General features: G+C 37.0%; 1 protein-coding gene across 2 annotated transcripts in view; it reads right to left on the minus strand.

Annotated features, from left to right (window-relative positions):
* Window positions 1-22277, minus strand: part of LOC147911898 (uncharacterized) — a 185747-nt gene that overhangs the window by 64867 nt on the left and 98603 nt on the right. The gene's annotated exons all lie outside the window — the stretch shown is intronic.

Genomic DNA, 22277 nt, shown 5'->3' on the forward strand with positions numbered 1-22277 from the left:
ATAACAACAATAAACAAACACATAGGGACAGAGATTGGATTGGTGGTTAGCAGAGGGGAAGGGGGGAGGGAGGAGGGTGAAAGGGATAATTCGGTACATGTGTGTGGTGATGGGTTGTAATTAGTACTTTGGTGGTGAACATGATGTAATCTATGCAGAAATAGAACTACAATGATGTACACCTGAAATTTTTACAATGTTATAAACCAATGTTACTGCAATAAACAAAAAATTAAAAAAAAAATTAAATGAAAAACTGGACGAGATGGACCTAGTAGAAATATACAGAGCACTTCATCCAAAAATAGCTGACTACACATTCTTCTCAAGTACGCACGGAACATTCTCAAGGATAGACCATATGCTGGGAAACAAAGCAAGCCTCAATATATTTAAGAATATTGAAATCATAACAAGCATCTTTTCAGAGCATAATGCTATGAAACTGGAAATCAACCATGAAATCTGGGAAAGTGACAAAAATGTGGAGATTAAACAACATGCTACTGAACAACCAATGAATCATTGATGAAATTAAGGAGAAATCAAAAACTATCTGGAAACAAATGAAAATGAAAATATGCCATACCAAACCATATGGGATGCAGCAAAAGTGGTCCTGAGAGGGAAACTCATAGAGATACCAGCCCATCTTAACAAACAAGAAAAAGCCCAAATAAGCAACCTTGAATTACACCAACAGAACTAGAAAAAGAAGAACAAACAAAGCCCAAAGCCAGCAGAAGGAGAGAAATAAGAAAAATCAGAGCAGAAATAAATGAAAATGAGACCAAAAAAACAATAGAAAGGATTAATGAATCAAAGAGTTGGTTCTTTGAGAAGATAAACAAAATCGACAAACCCTTAGCCAGGTTTACTAAGAAAAAAAGAGAAAAGGCTCAAAATAAAATTAGAAATGAAAGAGGAGAAATTACAACAGATACCACGTAAATGCAGAGGATTATAGTGAATACTATGAGAAATTAGGTGCCAACAAATTGGACAATATAGAAGAAATGGATAAATTCTTAGACTCATACAACCTCCCAAAACTGAACTAAGAAGAAATGGAGAATCTGAATAGACCAATCACAAGTAAAGAGATTGAAAGAGTAATCAAAAACCTTCCAAAAAATAAAAGTCCAGGACTAGATGTCTTCTCTGGTGAATTTTACCAAACATTCAAAGAAGATTTAATACCCATCCTTCTCAAACTATTCCAAAAAATAGAGGAAGATGGAACACCTCCCAAATCATTCTACGAGGCCACCATCACCCTAATACCAAAGCCAGAAAAAGACAATACAAAGAAAGAAAATTACAGGCCATTATCGCTGATGAACATAGATGAAAAAATCCTCAACAAAATATTCGCAAACCGAATACAGCAATACATTAAAAAGATCATACACCATGATCAAGTGGGATTTATACCAGGGACGCAGGGATGATTCAAAATCCGCAAATCAATAAAGTGATACACCACATCAACAAAACAAAGAATAAAAACCACATGGTCATCTCAATAGACGCAGAAAAGGCATTTGAGAAGATAAAACATCCACTTATGATAAAAACTCTCAACAAAATGGGAATAGAAGGAAGGTACCTCAATATAATAAAGGCTATTTATGACAAACCCACAGCCAACATCATACTCAATGGGGAAAGACTGAAAGCCATTGCTCTGAGGGCTTTCCACGAGGCAGGGCTGCCCACACTCACCACTCCTGTTCAACATAGTACTGGAGTTTTTGGCCAGATCAATTATGCAAGAAAAAGGAATAAAAGAAATTCAAATAGTTAATGAAGAAGTTAAACTCTCACTATTTGTAGATGACATGATTTTATATATAGAAAACCCTAAAGAATCCATTGGAAAACTATTAGAAATAATCAACAACTACAGCAAAGTTGCAGGGTACAAACTCAATCTACAAAAATCAGTTGCATTTCTGTATGCTAATAATGAACTAACAGAAAGAGAGCTCAAAAAGATAATACCGTTTACAATTGCATCAAAAAGAATAAAATACCTAGGAATAAATCTTACCAAGGAGGTGAAGGACCTATGCAATGAGAACTACAAGACATTATTGAAAGAAATCGATGATGACATAAAGAAATGGAAAGATATCCCATGCACATGGATTAGAAGAATAAACGTAGTTAAAATGTCTATATTACCTAAAGCAATCTACAGATTCAATTCAATCCCAGTCAGAATCCCAATGACATTCTTCACAGAAATAGAAAAAAGAATACTCAAATTTATATCGGGCAACAAAAGACCCTGAATAGCTAAAGAAATCCTAAGAGAAAACAACAAAGCGGGAAGCATCACAATGCCTGACTTCAAAACATACTACAAAGCAATAGTAATCAAAACAGCATGGTACTGGTATAAAAACAGAGACACAGATCAATGGAACAGAAATACCATACTAATTGACTTTTATCAGAATTTGCCTTTTAACAAGAAATGGATAATTGTCTTCAGAAAAGGCACCTCTCTGTAACATATCTTTTTTTTTAAATTTTTTGTTGATTGCAGTAACATTGGTTTATAACATTGTATAAATTTCAGGTGTACATCATTATACTTCCATTTCTGCATGGATGGCATCACGTTCTCCTGTTTACCACCCAAATACTAATTACAATCCATCACCACACACATGTGCCTAATAATCCCTTTTGCCCTCCTCCCTCCACCCTTCCACTCTGGTAACCACCAATTCAATCTCTGTTTCTATGTGTATATTTGTTGCTGTTATTATCTACTACTTAATGAGCGAGATCATATGGTATTTGACCATCTCCCTCTTACTTATTTCACTTTGCATAATACCCTCAATGTCCATCCATGTTGTCACACTTTGCTGGATTTCATCATTTCTTATGGCTGAGGAGTATTCTATTGTGTATATATACCACATCTTCTTTATCCATTCGTCCCTTCATGGGCACTTAGGTTGCTTCCAAGCTATTGTGAATAACGCTGCAGTGAAGACAGGACTGCATGTATCTTTACGCATTGGTGTTTTCAAGTTCTTTGGTTAAATACCCAGCAGTGGAATAGCTGGATCATATGGGAGTTTTATCCTTAATTTTTTGAGGAATCTCCATACTGTTTTCCATAGTGGCTGCACCAGTTTGCACTCCTACCAGTAGTGTATGACAGTTCCCTTCTCTCCACATCCTCTCCAACACTTGTTTCCTGTCTTGTTAATTATAGCCATTCTGATGGGCGTGAGGTGATATCACATTGTAGTTTTGATTTGCATTTCCCTGATAGTTAATGATGTTGAACATCTTTTCATATGCCTGTTGGCCATCTGTATTTCTTCTTTGGAGAAATGTCTGTTCAGGTCTTTTGCCCATTTTTTAATTGGGTTGTTAGGTTTTCTGTTGTTGAGATGCATGTGTTCTTTATATATTTTGGAGATTAACCCCTTATCAGATGTATGGTTTGCAAATACCTTCTCCCAATTGTTAGGTCATCTTTTCGTTTTGTTGATGGTTTCCTTTGCTGTGCAGAAGTTTTTTAATTTGATGTAATCCTGTTTACTTATTTTTTCTATTGTTTCTCTTGCCCGGTCAGACATGGTGCTTGAAAATATGTTGCTAAGACCGATGTTGAAGAGCTTACTGACTATGTTTTCTTCTAGAAGTTTCATAGTTTCAGGGCTTACATTTAAGTCTTTAATCCGTTTTGAGTTAATTTTTGTATATGGTGCAAGGTAAGGGTCTACTTTCATTTTTTTGCATGTGGCTATCCAGTTTTCCCAACACCATTTGTTGAAGAGATTTTCTTTTCTCCATTGTATAGTCTTGGCTCTTTTGTCAAAGATTAGCTATCCATAGATGTGTGGGTTTATTTCTGGGCTTTTGATTCTATTCCATTGATCTGTGTGTCTGTTTTTTTGCCAGAACCATGCTGTTTTGGTTACTATAGCTTTGTGGTATATTTTGAAATCAGAGAATGTGATACCTCCAGCTTTGTTCTTTTTTCTCAGGATTCTTTTAGCTAATCGGGGTCTTTTGTTGTTCCATATAAATTTTATGATTCTTTGTTCTATCCCTGTGAAAACTGTTGTTGGAACTTTGATAGGGATTGCATTGAATCTATAGATTGCTTTAGGAAGTATGGACACCTTAACTATGTTAATTCTTCCAATCCAAAAGCACGGAATATCTTTCCATTTCATTGTGTCTTCTTCAATTTCTTTCAGCAATATTTTGTAGTTTTCAATGTACAGATCTTTCAACTCTTTGGTTAAGTTTATTCCTAGGTATTTTATTCTTTTTGCTGCAGTTGTAAATTGGATTGTATTCTTAATTTCTCCTTCTGCTACTTTGTCCTTAGTGTATGGAAATGCAACAGATTTTTGTATGTTAATTTTGTATCCTGCAACTTTACTGTATTCGTTTATTACTTCTAAAAGTTTTTTGGTGCATTCTTTGGGATTTTCTATATATAAAATCATGTCATCTGCAAATAGTGAGAGTTTCACTTCTTCCTTTCTAATTTGGATCCTTTTTATTTCTTTTTTTTCCCTGATTGCTCTGGCTAGGACTTCCAATACTACGTTAAATAGGAGTGGTGGGAGTGGGCATCCTTGTCTGCTTCCTGTTCTTGGAGGGATACCTTTCAGTTTACACCATTGTGGAAGATATTAGCTGTGGGTTTGTCATATATGGCCTTTATTATGTTGAGGTACTTTCCTTCTGTACACATTTTATTCAGAATTTTTATCATAAATGAATGCTGTATCTTGTCAAATGCTTTCTCTGCATCTATTGAGATGATCATGTGATTTTTATGCTTCATTTTATTGATGTCGTGTATCACATTGATTGATTTGTGGATTTGAACCATCCCTGCGCACCTGGAATACACAAACATCACTTGATCAGGGTATATAATCCTTTTAATGTATTGTATGTGATTTGCTAGTATTTTGTTAAGGATTTTTGCATCAATGTTCATCAGTGATATTGGCCTTTAATTTTCTTTTTTTGTGTTGCTCTTGTCTGGTTTTGGTATCAGGGTAATGTCCGCTTCGTGGAATGATTTAGGGAGACTCCCACCTCAGTTTTTTGGAAGAGTTTGAGAAGGAGAGTTATTAAGTCTTCTTTGAATGTTTGGTAGAATTAACCAGGGAAGCCGTCTGGTCCTGGACATTTATTTTTCGGGAGGTTTTTGATTACAGTTTTGATCTCCTTACTGGTGATTTGTCTATTCAAATTCTGTATTTCTTCTTGATCCAGTTTTGAAAAGTTGTATGATTCTAAGAATTTATCCATTTCTTCCAGATGGTGCAATTTGTTGGCATATAGCTTTTCATAGTATTCTTTTATATTCTTTTGTATTTCTGAGGTGTCCATTGTAATTTATCCTCTTTAATTTCTGGTTTTACTTATTTGAGCCTTCTCTCTTTTTTCTTGGTGAGTCTAGCTAAACGTTTGTCACTTTTGATTTTCTTTTCAAAGACCTAGCTTTTGGTTTTATTAATTTTTTCTATTTTTTTAGTCTCTAGTTCATTTATTTCTGCTCTGATTTTTATTATTTCCTTTCTTCTACTGATTTTGGGCTTTCTTTTTTCTTCGTTTTCCAGTTCCTTTACGTGCATTGTTACATTGTTTATTTAAGATTTTTCTTGCTTTTTGAGCTAGGCCTGTATTGCTATAAACTTCCCTCTTAGAACCGCTTTTGCTGTATCCCATAAATTCTGGCATGTTGTATTTCCATTTTCTTTTGTCTCCAGGTATTTTTGATTTCTCCTTTGATTTCTTCATTGACCCAATCATTGCTCAGTAGCATTTTGTTTAATCTCCACATATTTGTGGCTTTTCTGACTTTCTTTCTATAGTTGATTTCTAGTTTCATACTATGGTGGTCAGAAAAGATGTTTGGTATTATTTCAATCTTCTAAAATTTATGGAGACTTGTTTTGTGGCCTAATATGTGATACATCCTGGAGAACATTCCATGTGCATTTGAAAAGAACATGTATTCTTCGGTTGTTGGATGGAATGTTCTGTATATATCTACTAGGTACATCTGTTCTAGTGTGTTATTTAAGGCCGATGTTTCCTTATTGATCTTCTGTTAGGATGATCTATCCATTGGTGTAAGTGGAGCGTTAAAGTCCCCTACTATTTTGGGTTACTGTCTATTCTCTTTTTATGTCTGTTAGTAATTGCTTTATATATTTAGGTGCACCTACATTGGGTGCATAGATATTTACAAGTGTTATATCCTCTTGTTGGATTGTTCCCTTGATCATTATGTAATGCCCTTCTTTGTCTCTTTTTACAGTTTTAGTTTTAAAGTCTATTTTGTATGATATGAGTACTGCTACCCCAGCTTTCTTTTCATTGCCATTTACATGGGGTATCTTTTACCATCCCTTCACTTTCAGTTTGTGAGTGTCTTTAGGTCTGAAGTGTGTCTCTTGTATGCAGCATATATATGGGTTTTGTTTTTATCCAGTCAGCCACTCTATGCCTTTTGTTGGAGCATTTAGTCCATTGATGTTTAAAGTAGCCATTGATAAGTATGTACTTGCTGCCATTTTTTAACTTTTTTTCCTCAGGGTTTTAGTAATCCTTCTCTGTTCCTTTCTTCTTCTATTGCTCTCTTGCCTTGTGATTTGATGGCTCTCTTTAGTATTATGTTTGGGTTCCTTTCGTTTAGTTTTTTGTGTATTTATTCCAGGTTTCCCGTTTGTGATTACCATGGTGTCCATATACAGAATTGATGGTCTCTTTAGTTTGACCTTTGTCTGAAAGCTCTACTCTTGAACTCCCCTCCTCCCACATTTTAAGTTTTTGATATCATGTCTAACCTCTTTTTTGTGCATTTGTATCCATTACCCTCTTATCATGGAAATAGATAATTTTTCCTATTTGTGGTCTTCTCTTTTCCCCTTAAATAAGTCCTTTTAGCATTTCTTGTAGTACTGATTTCTTGGTAACAAACTCCTTTAATTTTTGCTTGACTGGGAAACTTTTTATCTCTCATTCTATTTTGAATGGTAACCTTGCCAGGGAGAGTATTTTTGGCTGTAGGATTTTTCCTTTTAGCACTTTAAATATATTGTGCCACTCTCTTCTAGCCTGTAAGGTTTGTCCTGAGAAGTCAACTGATAGCCATATGGGGTTTCCTTTGTATGTAACTTGTCTTTTTCTTTCATCATTTAGGATTCTTTCTTTATGTTTAATTCTGGACATTTTGATTATGATGTGTCTTGGTGTGGGCCTCTTTGGATTTATCTTGTTTGGTGCTCTCTGTGCTTCCTGCACCTGGATGTCTGTTTTCTTCCTTGGGTTAAGGAAGTTTTTATCTATTATTTCTTCAAATATATTCTCTGCCCCTTTGTCTCACTCTTCTCCTTCTGGCACACCTATAACATGGATGTTAGTGTGCTTGATGTTGTCCCAGTGGTCCCTTAGACTGTCTTCGCTCTTTGTAATTATTTTATCTTTTACCTGTTCAGCTTAGGTGGTTTCTTCTAGTCATTTGTCCAGCTCACAGATCCGTTCTTCTGTATCCTCTACTCTGCTTTTGAGTCCCTCTAATGAATTTTTCATTTCCAGTATTGTATTCTTCATTTCTGATTGGTTCTTTTTTATATCTTCCATTTCTTTGTTGACATTCTCACTGAGTTCATCCATTCTTCTACCCAGATCAGTGAGCATCCTTAACACTCTTTGTTTGAACTCTCTGTTGGGTAGGTTGCTCATTTCTGTTTCACTTAGTTCCTGTTCTCGGATTTTGTCCCGTTCTCTTACTTGGAATGTATTCCTTTGCCTCCTCATTTTGCCTATTTCCCTGTGCTTGTCTTTATGCATTAGGTACATCAGCTACCTCTCCTGTTCTTGGATAGATGACCTTATATAAGTGATGCCTTATGAGGCCTGCAGTGTGCTTCCCTCAGTTCTGAATGTTCCGGGAGTGACTCGTATGTGGGTTATGTGTGTCCTTCTCTGGTGGTGTGGTTGCTCTCCCCATAGGTGTCCAGGGAGTCTGAGCTACGCTCCTGGCCAGCTGTTGTAATGCTCAGCTGCTTTTATTTGTTGTGGGCCCTTCAGTCTCTTTATCGGGTTTGTGGTGCCCCAGCACAGTTGGCTGCAAGGTCTAATAGCATGTTCCTATTGCCATATTTCTATTAAGTGAGTAGGCCCCCAGCATGGCAGGTTGCTAGCCTCAGGGGCTTACAATTGCTATAAGCCTCCAGCACTTTGAGGCTTGCAGCTTGGTGGGGCTGAGCTCAGTCACGGGAGCACCCAATTGTTTCAGGGTTTTGAAGGTGGGGCAAAACCCCTATGTCGGTCTTTGAGAAGCACAAGTCTTCTGCAGCTGACAAGCCCTGTTGCCCACAGGTCCACACACCCAGTCAACTCAGTCCTGTCCCATGTGCATGCCCCGAACTCCTGCAGTGGACCTAGTCTCTCCACGGCGGGAGCCCCACACACTCCACCACCACCCCACAATTTCCACCTGCTCCTTGTGCACATCCTGCCCCACTGAAGTGGGCCCAGTTGCCTGGCTACACAGAATCCACTCACCAATCTATGCATGCTAACAAGTTGCCTGAGGGCTTGTTGTTGGGTAGGGCCAGTCCCTAGGGTGGGCTGCCTGCCCTGGCTGAGCTAGATTAAATCAATGTTCTAGTTGATGGGGCAGACTCTGGGCTAGCAGGCCCCAGGGAGAACTCCAATGGTGTCTGTCAGTGTCTGTGTCAGCATGCCCACACCAGGCCACAACAATGGCTCCCACCAATGTCCCAGTCACTGGAGAGGTCTCACCTCTCACTGCAATGCACTCAGAGCCTATCAGGTGAGTCTCTTTTCACCAAACCACTGTACAGCTTTCTTTCTGGTGATTTTAGATTGCTTTCTGAACCAGGTAAATTTGTGTGTGGACTCTTTAAGAGCCAGTTTTAATTTCTTTGTGAGCCAGCTTTTCTGGGGGTACTCCCCAATGTTTTTGTAGCGGGCAAAGTCAGATATTATGCCACTCATTTCGATTGTGTTGGGTCCACAAAACGTCTATAGCAGAAGCGCTCCCCGGCTCAGGGTCCCGCTCATCCAGGGAGGGCTGTGTACATTTGGGTTGCTCCCGGGCGGCCGTGAAGCTGGTGGTTTGTGAAGGTGCCATTTTTTTCTCTCCAGAAGGGAATTTCTGCCTCTTCTACCTCAATTAGTATTGTCATTTATTGCAGGAGTTCCTCTTATCCAGTTTTCAGTCCTCTCTCAGGGGTAATTTTTCCACGAGTAGTTGTAAATTGGCTGTGTCTGTGGGAGGAGGTGATTTCAGAGTCTGCTTACTCTGTCATCTTGGCTTCTCTCCTCCTTCTCTGTAACATATCTTTAGCATTAGGCAAAGTCATAGATGACTGGAAATGTATTTTCCTTCTCCTTTGTGGAGAAAGGAGATTGATCACCATTTCCAAGACACTGAGTGGGTCAGTATTAAAGCTCTCCACCAGTACACCAATCACTTCCCCTTTTACTCCCTGGAGTCAGGGCAGCTAGAGCAAGTGATGACACACAAGCATAGATTTTGAAGTAAAAGATTTGTGAAATGTGAACTGTAGGTAAAATATTTTTAACCTCAAATGGTTTCAAGTTGAAGAAAAATCAACAAGTGTAGAAGGTTTGAGCTCAGCAGCTCAAAAAGCAACGAGTTGTGATTCTACATGGGAATAGCAAATAACGACAGTTTTACAAAAAGAAGTTCTCTTGGAGCTTAGTTCTAAAACAACACAGAGCCAAAGCATGGCCCCATGGATGAGTGGTTAAAGTTCTGCATGTGCCACTTTTGTGGCCCAGGTTCGTGGCTCTGGATCCCAGGTGCAGACCTACTCCACTCACCAGCCACTCTGTGGAAGTGTCCCACATACAAAAACAGGAGGAAGACTGGCAATGGATGTTAGCTCGGGGCTAATCCTCCTCAGCAAAAAATAAATAAATAAATAAATAAATAAATAAATAAATAAATAAATAAATAAATAAATTTTAAAAAATAACGTGGAACCATTTCATAGCCTGCTTTATCCAGTTAAAGAGAGAAAACTTAATAACTGTCTTCAAGTGCATGAAGAACCATTATGTGGACACTTCTGTCCATTGTAGAGCCCAAATTATTGGAACTAAAAGAAAATTTAGAATCTTAAAGATAATCAAAAATATTTTCTTTAAAAGTGGAAGATATTGAGATAATCTCTTTCTAATGAGTACAAGACACCAAGGGAAAAAGCTTGGGGATGGAGAGACAGGTGGAAAAAAACAGAATGGAAAAAAAAAGCAGTCAGTATAACCAGTGAGAACTGTGCTCCACAGGCAAAATTTTCCAAGTTGCAGACAGGCTAGCAGTATACCTTGATGTATGTGCCCAGCCAGAAGACTAGAGGTAATGGAGTTTTGCCGTAGCATTATATGTAGATACAGTTACAGTTATGAGGGTTGAAGGGGAAGAAGTCAATATTAACTGGAATTACAAACACATAGTTATAAATATTTTTACATGTGTTATCTGATCCAATTCTCACAATAGTCCTATGAAGACACACTATTACTAAACTGAGGCAGAAAGAGGTTGAGAAACATTACCAAGATTTTGCAAGTGGTAGAGCCACGATTTGAAGCTGAAAAGCCTGGCTTCAAAGTCTGTGCTCTTAATCATCATGTTATGGTGAAAGAATCTGCTGTGGTAGAAGGAGTTCAAAATTACGAGTCCGGAAACCTAGGTTCTAGACCTGGCTCTGCCACTAACAGGCTGTGTGACCTTGGGAAAGTCCCTTCTTCTCTTTGTGCTCCAATTCTATCATGATGTTAACTTAGATTTCTAAGACTATGATTCTATGGTGAACTTGGAGCAATTCATCCTGGTAGGGTACATGGATATAATAACTTGGGGTTTAGCAATCTCTTTAGCAGTGAGAAGTCTTCATCAATGAGTAGAGTTCATAGGGACAGAGATGAGGAGAGAGAGTGTTGAAGGAACAGGGAGTGTTGGGTCTGGAAAAGACTCAGAAGGACTAAGCACCCATGAGTAGAATATACAGGGGAACATATTTCAAAAGTAGGACCTATGAAGAGAACTAATACTTATTGAGCTTATAATACTTATACATATATATATATATATATATATGTATATATATATATATATAATCTCCTCATTTTACAAAGGAGAAAATTGGCTCAGAGAAGCAAAGTGACTTAATCTAGGTCACAGTGAGTTTGTGATAGAGTGAGGATTCACTTGACTCTAAACAAGGTTCTCCTTCTATTCAACCATACTCCAGATATTTTAAATAGTGACAGCTTGCAAAAGGTAGAATGAGCTGGTGGGTGGTGGCAAAGTGGGAGCTGACCCTCTTGGAGTTATGGAAGCCAAGCCTGAATGACTGCTCCATGAGAAAGCTGTATACAGGATTCAAGCTCACTTAGACTTTTGGATTCTAGGCAGGAGAAGGGTGGGGAATAAATAATGGGAAAGTGAGAAGAGAGATGATAGAGAGAAAAGCACAATTTTTCCAGTGTATAGTGCCCATGTTGCAAAACTCCAGAAGATTCCATTTACAACTCCTTGGAGTTGTACAATGCAGTGGCCCAGCTCCTGTTTCAAATACTTTATGAGGAGTGCCAAACTCTGTTTATTTCCTTCACCTTTCTCCTTTTATTTATTTATTTGTTTTATTTATATTTCCTGAGCTAACATGTGTTGCCAATCTTCCTTTTTTTTTTGCTTGAGGAAGGTTCACCTTGAGCTAACATCTGTGCCAATCTTCCTCTATTTTGTATGTGGGTCACCACCACAGCATGGACACCAATGAGTGTTGTAGGTCTGTGCCCGGGAAGTGAACCTGAGCTGCCAAAGCACAGCATGCTGAAATTAACCACTAGGACCCGGGGCTGGTCCCTCACCTTTCCTCTTTTAATTACCAAGTTACAGGTGATTCTAATATTTATTTTGTGGCTGAGAATCATCTTGGGGCTGGGAAATCAATACTTCAAAATTTCTCCCAGCCACAGAGTGACCTCTTACTGACAATTTTTTTCAATAGCTCAGTTAACTCTCCTATTGCCATTATAAATTGTAATGAATGTCTGGCATCTCTTAAAATTTCATCAACATCTAAATAACTAAGACATCTATCTGAAAAGAGCCTGCAGGAGGTTTTCAGTGACACTTAATGGAAAGAGAGCAGACTTTAATGGCAGGGATATCTGATTTTCTTTCAATCCTAATTCTGCCATTTATCGCTTTGGGCAAGTAACTTCACCATGCAATGTCTGCATTTCCTCATCTGAAAAATGAAAATAACAGTATTTACTATATAGGGATGATTATGTAGATTCTTTGGGATGATAGTGCAGGTAAAAACCACCTGGTGAATCATAGATACTCAATGCATGTTAGTCTCTCACTCCACTCATTTCACCAAACACTACCACTTCCCTTCTATTTCTGGTCTTGTATCGGAGAAGGACTATGTTGATATCTTCAGTTGTTAAAGATAATGAAATAAATACCTGATCTATATTTGTCTGTCATGTTGACATCCCTTTTGAATTGGGCAAGTTAAATTTTGGGGTTTTAGTACTGATCATCATAAACTCATTCTTTTAACTATTTCTTGGGCATTTGTGTGCCTTCCGTTATTCTAGACCCTGGAGCTACAAAATGAAATATATAGTGTCTACTCTTAAGAAAGTCATAGTTTCAGAACCTCTCTGACATACTTGGAACCACCAACCATTTGCTTTTCCTTGAAATAGTCTCCTCCCTAAGCCTTGGGACATTACTTCTTTTTCTTGTGGCTCCTCCTACCTAACAGATCCCATTTTCCATGTAAGCTTCTCTTTACCATCACTCTCCACCTCAGGTGCTATGTAAATCATTGCTCCAAACCAAGATTTTTAGCATTCATAGCATTTGAGTCATCTGCTTCTCTTGTGATTCCATTCAATGGAAATTACCCCTAAGAGTCCAGCTTCATTAGCATGCCTTAAATGACACTGTTGCTTTGGGTTTGTGGCTTCATTACTGTCTTCATAGGTAAAGATATTATTTTTGGAACAAGAGAGAGTGAGATATTAGTTGTGAGCACAGCACCTAATTGCTTTCTTCAAGAACTGTGACCTGACAAACACTATCCCAGAGTCCCAGAAAGTGCAGCCAGGAGAGGAATCAGCATTTATTGATTACCTACCATATGCCAGGTACCAGGCCAGGCAATTTTACATCCCCTAAGCCATCAAATCCTCTCTGTCAACACCTCTACAAATTGCAACATTGTCATCTTCATTTTATAGTTGAGGAAATTGAGATTTAGAGAGGAGGAAGGACTGCTCAAGATCATCCAGCTAGGAAGTAATGGAGTCAGGATTCAAATTTTTATCTGCCTGACTCCAAAGCCCATGCACCAGATTGGGAGGACCATGTCAGGCCCAGAATTTAAATAAGAAGGTTTGATTTAGAAGATAGACATCCCCCTCCCTTTTTTTATCCCCTTTGTAGAATAAAGTATAAAGAAAGGAGAAATTAGGGGCCAGCCTGTTGGCGGAGCAGTTAAGTGTGCACACTCTGCTTCGGCAGCCCGGCATTCATGGGTTCGGATCTCAGGCGCAGACCGATGCACCGCTTGTCAAGCCATGCTTTGGTGGCATCCCATATAAAGTAGAGGAAGATGGGCACAGATGTTAGCTCAGGGCTAATCTTCCTCAGAAAAAAACAAGAAGTAAAAAAAAAAAGAAAAGAAAGAAATTAACCAATACATCACAGTATACGCTTCTTGGCTCCTTTGAAATCCACTCAACCAATGCAGCTGCACCTATTCCTCACCACTTCATACTTCTTTAAACATCTAAGTCTAGTTTCTACTCTTCCTCTTCCTTGTCCTATTTTGCCACAACTCCTAGTAACCAAAAACAATATTTCTACTATCTTTCTCCTCCTCCACGTCTCTGTAGCATTTGTCACTGGAGATCACCCCATTCTTTTTAAGACTCTCTTCTTTTTCTTCCATTGGACAATTATCTTCCTCTATCTGGGCTTCAGTGTCTCCATCTGCACAATATCCTCTTTTAGGGAATTAGACTAGACAGGCTCTAATGGCCCTCTCTACAGCCTAGTTGTTCAAAATTTCCCTTGGTTTTTCTACCTCCTTGACTGAACCTGCTCTGTCTTTTGGCTCATTTTTCTCCTCCTGCTCCTCATCTAGAAATTCCTCAGGCTCAATTCCACCATATAAAGTATTGTTCCTCTACACTCGTTCCCTTGGAAAATTCATTTACTTTTTTAGTGAAACGTTTTGAAAACAGCAAGGACTTTGGAGTCCTAGAGACTTGTGTTTGAGTTTTCCTGAGCTTGTCTGTCAAAATGAGGTTAACATTCCTTACAACATGATATTAGGGTTTTCAAAAAGATTAAATGAGGTAATGTATGCTTTCCTCTAGCATAAACTCTCAATATCTGTTAATTTTCTTTCTCTCCCTACTCTACACTAACGATTACAGATCTATAATTTAAAATCTAGCCTTTCACTCAAGATCCAAGCTCATTTTTCTAATGACTTTCCAGTCACTGAAATTCAGCCTATCCAAACTAGGTGCATTTTACAGATGAGGAAATGGATACTCAGAAAAGGGAAATGGTCTAAGATTCTACTGCTCAAATTCAAGTCCACATCTGTCCAACTTCTAGACATTAGGCCAATGTTGTAACTCAGTCTACCTGTCACCTCTTTGAGTCTTAACTCTTCCTTGTAGTCTTGTCCAACTACATTTATCACCCCTCTTTTGAACTCAGTCAGCACTTTGCCTCTCTGCCATGTAATTTGACACTTTGTCATGTGCTGGCTTATATTGTTCAGTAATTATTTTGTGTAGAAATCTTGTATTCCCAACTGGATGGAAAGGCAGAAACATGTCATGCCTCTCTTGTCCTTCATGGCTCCTGGCATGGTGGTGGGGGGCATATAAGATAATTCATAAACACTTTATACACTTGACTAGAGGAAACTGAGGGACAACATATATCTTTTTCTTTTTTTTTTCCTGTCCTCTCTTCTCTATTCTTTCTTCCTTCCTTCCTTCTTTCCTTTCTCTCTCTCTCTTTTCTTTCTTTTCTTTTTTCCTTCCTTCCTTCCTTCCTTCCTTCCTTCCTTCCTTCCTTCCTTCCTTCCTTTCTGTCTCTCTCTCTCTCTCTGTCCCCCCTCCTTCCTTCATTTCTCTCTCTCTCTTTTTCTTTCTCTCTTTCTTTCTTAGATGGGGAAAATCCATTAAGGAAAGATATCATAAAAGGATAATCTCATACCCAGTAATAGAGGTTTGGCTACTGAACCTGGCACCCTCGTAAGTTAACTAGTACTGGGAGGGCCTGCAACAGCTAGAAAGAGCTGGGGGTGGAATGCAGATGAAGGGTTGACTTTAAGAACTTTTCAAATACAAGGATGGAAGTGATTTTGCAACAATCTCTTCAGATATTGAAGGAGAGAGATTAAGAAGTCCTTTCTGCTCTTTATGTATGCTGCTTCCCTAAGCTCTGAGCTGCTGTTCCCCTTGGATGCTTCCTTCATGCTGCCTCTCTACCCCTCTTCCCATGATGAGTCAAGATCATAGAAAATAAGCCTTACAGCTACTTGGCTAATGGCATATAGATAAAAGAATTGGTAACGTGACTATAGATATGACTTTTCATCTTGCTTTTATCTGCCTGGTCCTCAGCCACCACCCACATTGATAGTTTATGATAACAAGAATGAGAACTAGAAAAATCCATTTATCAGAACATACAACAATAACCTTGTACGTGGCATTGTAGAGACAAAATATCTGAGTATTTGTCAGTTTGTCTCTTGATAAACAGTTAAAAGAAGGAAGACCACAGACTTTGAAGTCAGACCAACTTGAGTTCCAAGCCTGGCTCCACCACTTAATGGCTATTTAACCCTAAGAAACTTACTTAACTTCTCTGAGTCTCTGCTCCTCATTTATAAAATGGGAGGTAAAAATACCTATCATTCAGAGATTTTATAAATATTAAAACAAAGTATGGATGATGGTTGGTAGTTAATAGGAGCACAATAAATGATATTGGATGTTTCTTATGTGTTTCCCATTGTGTTAGGCATTTTAGGAGATTAATAATAATAGTAATGATAATAAGCAACAACTCTTGAATTCTGATGAAGTGTTAAGCATTGATTTAAACACCTTATCTATTCCTCACAACAACCTTAGGAGGTAGAGGTAATCATTATCCACACCTTACAAGTGAGCACACTGAGGCACAAGGAGGTTAAATAATTTGCCTAAGGAACAGAGTAAGTAGTCAAGATGGATTGTGAGCCTTGATTATCTGACTCTAAGACTAAGTTCTTAATCACTATATCCTGCTGAAAAAGAGGCAGATCTATAAGACGGCTGCTCCATTCTCATCACAAACACCAAACAACTAGGGAAAAAGAGAGTGTTGAACCACTTGGCACCAATTCCAAATGCAATGGAAGTTTAGAGAAAATAAAGCTCGTTTTAAGCTATAATAGCTTGATTTTATAGGGGATGCTTCATATTAGAATGAAGATTTAAAACTATATGTAGAATTTCATAGTTTAAATGTACCATAGAGATTCTGCCTCATTTTAAATGGAAGGAAATTTAGGCCCAGAGGGGCAAAGGACCTTCTTTATGGTCACACACCTAGTTAATGATAAAACCATAATAAAACTCAGTTTGACTATAAGAATAATTGACTTTTTGAGGGGAAGGGTAACATTGAGGTTCTTCATGGTCATACAGGTAGTATAACTGCAGGAATGAAGGTGTTTAAGAATAAAAACCTTCTTTAGCCAATGAGGCAAGAGAACTCAGTAGAAGTGGTATATGGCCAAGTGTATGACAACTAGATCTGTGTATTAGTATGTTTAGTGGGATCATTATCCTGAACACCAATTTACCAAGTGATATTTACTTTCTCAATTACCACTGTCCTGATATTAAGCCTTGAAGGACAACTTAAAATTGAATAAGTGACTGGTTGCAAAGAGTGGGAAATTCAGGTGTATGGGGGAGGTAGGTTTATAAGAAGTGGAAACAGAGTTTTATTAAAGGCAGAGAGTCTGATATAATCATGTCACATGTAGTGAGTGAGGAAAAGACAAGTGTGGATGAATGCAGCCCAAGCAGAAGGGTCCAGGTCAGAACTTTTTAGTTGAAAATTTTTACTTGATTCATTTAGCGTAATGCCCTCAAGATTCATCCATGTTGCTGCAAATAGCAAGATTTCATTTTTTATGGCTGAATAATATTCCATCATATTTATACAAAATACATTTTCTTTATCCATTTTTCTGTCAATGGACTTTTAGGTTGTTTCCATGTTATGGCTATTGTAAATAATTCTATAATGAACATGGGGTTGCAGATGTCTCTTTGAGATAGTGATTTTATTTCCTTCAGATATATACCCAGAGGTATAATTGCTGGATCATATGATAGTTATATTTTTAATTTGTTGAAGACCCTCCATATTATTTTCCACAGTGGCTGTACTAATTTACATTCTCACCAGCAGTGCACAAGTGTTCCCTTTTCACCACATCTCGTTCATACTTGTTATCTCTTGTCTTTTAGATAACAGCCATGCTAACACGTGTGAGGTGATACCTCATTGTGGTTTTGACTTGCATTTCCCTGCCCATTAGTGATGTTGAGTGCTTTTTCATGTACCTGTTGGCCATTTCATGTCTTCTTTGGAAACATGTCTATTCAGGTCCTTTGCCCATCTTTTAGTTGGATTATTATGCTAAGTGAAATAAATCAGGCAGAGAAAGACAAATACTGCATGATCTCACTTATATGTGGAATTTAAAAAAATGAACTCATAGAAACAGAGAACAGATTGGTGGTTGCCAGAGGCAGGGGGTGGGAAGTGGGGGAAATGGGTGAAGGTGATCAAAAGACACAATTTCCAGTTATAAGATAAATTCTGGGGATATAATGTACACGATGTTGACTATAGTTAACAACATTGTATTGTATATCTGAAAGTTGCTAAGAAAGATTTTAAAAGTTTTCATCATAAGAAAAAATGTAACTATGTGAGGTGATGGACATGTTAACTAAAATTATTGTGGTAATCATTTCACAATATATACATATATCAAGTCATTATGTTGTACACCTTAAACTTATACAATTTTATATGTCAGTTATATGTCAATAAAGCTGGAAAAATTTTAAATACAAAGTTTTACTATACATTTTACCATTTCCTCCAATGGTAACATTTTGCAAAACTATAATACAATATCACCACCAGGGTATTCACATTGATACAATAAAGTTATTCAGATTTCCACCGTTTTAACTGCATTCATCTGTGTGTTTGTGAATGTGTTTAATTCTAAATTTTTTTATCACATATGTTGGTTCATGACCAAAGTCAATATCCTGAACAATTCCATCACCACAAGGATCCCTCATATTTCCTATCATAACACACTGTCCTTTCCCTGTCACTGCCCCCCCTTGGCCATTAAGCAGCCCAATGTACCTAACCCCTGACAAGCAATAATCTGTCTTCATTACTCTAAGTTCATCAATTCGAAGACATTATATCGACTGAATCACACATTATGTGACCTTGTGTGATAGGCTTTTTTTTCACGTAGCATAATTCCCTGGGGAAACATCCAAGTTGCTGAGCATATCAATAGTTCATTCCTTTGTGTTGCTGAGTTGTATCCAATTGTACCAATGTAACAGAATCTATTTAATCATTCATCCATTGAAGGAAATCTGATTATTTCCAGTTCTTGGCTATTATGAATAAATCAGCTATGAAAATTTGTGTGCTGGTTTTTGTGTGAACATAAATTTTCATTTCTCTAGGATAAGTGACCAGGAGTATAAGTGGTAGGTCATGTAGTAGTTATCTGTTTAGTTTGATAAGAAACTTCCAACCTATTTTCCACAGTGGATGTAGCATTTTACATTCCCACCAGCAATGTATGAGTGATCCAATCTCTTCATGTCTTTACCCAAATTTGGTACTGTTTCTATTTTTTATTTTAGCTCTTCTAATAGATGTGCAATGATATATGTTTGTGATTATAATTTAGTAAGGTTGACATCTTTTTACATGCTTATTTGCCACTTGTATATCTTCCTCAGTGAAATGTCTCTTCATGTCTTTTGCCCATTGTCTATTTAGATTGTTTTTTAAACACTGAGTTTTGAGACTTCTTTATATATTCTAGATACTAGTCCTTAGTTGGATTTGTAGTTTGAAAATATTTTCTCCAAGTTTATAGCTTGTATTTTCATAGTCAATAGGATCTCTCATACAATGAAAATTTTTAATTTTAATGAAACAATTTTTCAATTTTTCCTTTTATGGATCATGCTTTTGGTGTCAAGTCTAAGAATTCTTTGCCTAGCTTTAGATCTTCAAGATTTTCTCCTTTGTTTTTTATTTTTACAGTTTTATGTTATATATTTAAGTCAGTGATCCAAATTTGATTTAAATTTTGTATAGCACATGAGATTTAGGTCAATGTTAATTTTTATTTTTTATGCGTCTAGTTGCTCCAGCACCACTTGTTGAAAAAAATATCTTTCCTTGATGGAATTGCTTTAGTAATATTTGTCAAAAATCAGTTCAGTCTATTTCTAGGTTTTCTATTTCTTTTTTTTTTTTTCTGGGAGAGATTTTCCCTGAGCTAACAACTGTTGCCTAACTTCATCTCCTTTTTTTTTTCTCCCTCCCCAAAGCCACAGTACATAGTTGTATATTCTAGTTGTAGGTCCTTCTGTTTCTTCTGTGTGAGCCACTGCCACAGCATGGCTACTGACAGATGAGAGGTGTGGTTCCATGTCCAGGAACTGAACCCTGGCCGCTGAAGCAGAGTGCACCAAACTTTCACCTTTAGGCTGTCAGTGCTGGCTCTCTATTCTATTTCTATTTCTAGGTTCCATTCATCTGTATATATATTCCTCTGCCATCCCACAATATTTTCATTACTGTAGATATACAGTAAGCCTTAATATCATGTAGAGTGTTTCTCTCATTATTCTTCATTAATATTGTTTTAGCTATTTCAGGGCCTACACCATTCCATATAAATTTAAAAGTAAGCTTAACTATATTTACAAAAAAACTTACTGGAATTTTGCTACAAATTGCCTTAACTCTATAGATCAATTTGGGGAGAATTGGCATGTTTACTATGTCAAATCGTCCAATCCATGGCCATGGTATGTCTTTCCATTTGTCTTCTTTGATTTCTTTCATCAGCATTTTGTAAATGTCAGCATATAGATCTTTAATTGATTTTTTAAAGCGTATACCTAAGTGTTTCATTTTTTTAGAATTATTGTATATAGTACTGTTTTTAAATTGTGTTAGAATATAAATAACATAAAATTTACATTTTTAACCATTTTAAAGTGTACAATTCAGTGACACTAAGTACAATCACAACGTTGTGCAATCATCAGCAATATGCATTTCTAGAACTTTTTCATTATTCCAAAAAGAAACACTGTGCCCATTAAACAATAACTCTCCATTCTCTTCTCCAAGCCCCTGGTAACCTCTATTTTACTTTCTGTCTCTAAGAATTTATCTATTTTAGGTACCTCATGTAAATGGAATCATATAATATTTATCCTTTGGTGTCTGGCTTATTTCACTTAGTGTAAAAATGCCAAGGTTCATCCATGGTGTGGCATGTATCAGAATTTCGTTCCTTCTTAAGTCTGAATAATATTCCATTGTATGGATATACCAGATTTTGTTTATCTATTCATCTGTTGATGGACTTTTGGATTGGTTCCACCTTTTGACTATTGTGAATAATGCTGGTAGGAACATTGATGTACAAATATCTGCTTGAGTCGCTGCTTTCAATTCTTTCGGGTATATACCTAGGAGTGAAATTGCTGTATCATGTGGTAATTCTATGTTTAACTTTTTGAGGAACCACCAAACCATTTTCCATAGCACAGTACCATTTTACAGTCCCACCAGCAATGCACAAGTGTTCCAATTTCTTCACATCCTTGTCAACATCTGTTATTTTCTGTTTTGTTTTGTTTGACAGATTTTTTTTACATATTCTGGGTATTAATCCTTTACCAGATAAATGACTGTCAAGTATTTTCTCCCATTCTGTGGATTTTCTTTAACTCTCATGATAGTGTCCTTTCATACAGAAAAGTTTTAAATTTTGGTGATGAACAATTTATTTTTTTTGTTGTTGTTGCCCAGGCTTTGGGTATGATATCCAAGAAATATTGACAAATCTAATGCAATGAAGATTTACTCCTGTGTTTTCTTCTAAGAACTGTATAATTTTAGCTCTTATTTTTACATCTTTCATCCATTTTGAGTTAATTTTGTATATGGCATAAGTTAAGGTTCCAACTTCATTCTTTTGCACATGTATATCCAGTTTTCCCAACAATATTTATTGAAAATCTTTTCCTATTCACCATTGAATGGCCTTGGCATCCTTGTCAAAAATCAATTGACCATATATATGCAAGTGTTTATTCCTGGGCTCTTTATTCTATTCCGTTGGTTTATATGTCTGACGTTATGCCATTTCCACACTTGGTATTATGTTTTTTGTTTCAGTTTCTGCATTTACATTGTCTGTATATATGAATGTAATTGATTATCTGTATGTTTATTTTGTATTCTGCAACCTAGCTGAATTCATTTACTAGTTCAGAGATTTTTTTTATAGGTCCTTTGGCATTTTCTATGTAGACAATCACATCATCTTTAACTAGAAATAGTTCTATTTCTTCCCTTTTGCAAAGTTTGGCTTCTTTTTCTTTTTCTTGTTATATTGCAGTGCTTAGAACTTTCAGTACTATGTTGAATAAGAAAGGTGAGAACAGACATCTTCATGTTAGGGGGAAAGCATTTAATTTCCACCATTACATATGATGTAATCAGTAGTATTTTGGTAGATATTCTTTACCTCTATTCCTAGTTTGCTGAGGTTTTAAAAAAAAATTATGAATATGGAGACAGTAAAAAGATCACTTGTTGCCAGGGGCTGGGAGGGAGGAAGGGATAAGTAGACAGATGAGAGAGAAATTTGGGGGCAGTGAAAATACTCTGCATGATACCATTAATGATGGATGCATGTCATTTTACATTTGTCCAAACCCACACAATGTATAGCACTCAGAGTGAACCCTAATGTAAACTTTGGAATTTAGGTGATTATGATGTGTCA

The sequence above is a fragment of the Ceratotherium simum genome, chromosome X (assembly GCF_057802395.1).
Source record: "Ceratotherium simum simum isolate JZ-2026a chromosome X, ASM5780239v1, whole genome shotgun sequence".
Classification (NCBI taxonomy): Eukaryota; Metazoa; Chordata; class Mammalia; order Perissodactyla; family Rhinocerotidae; genus Ceratotherium; species Ceratotherium simum.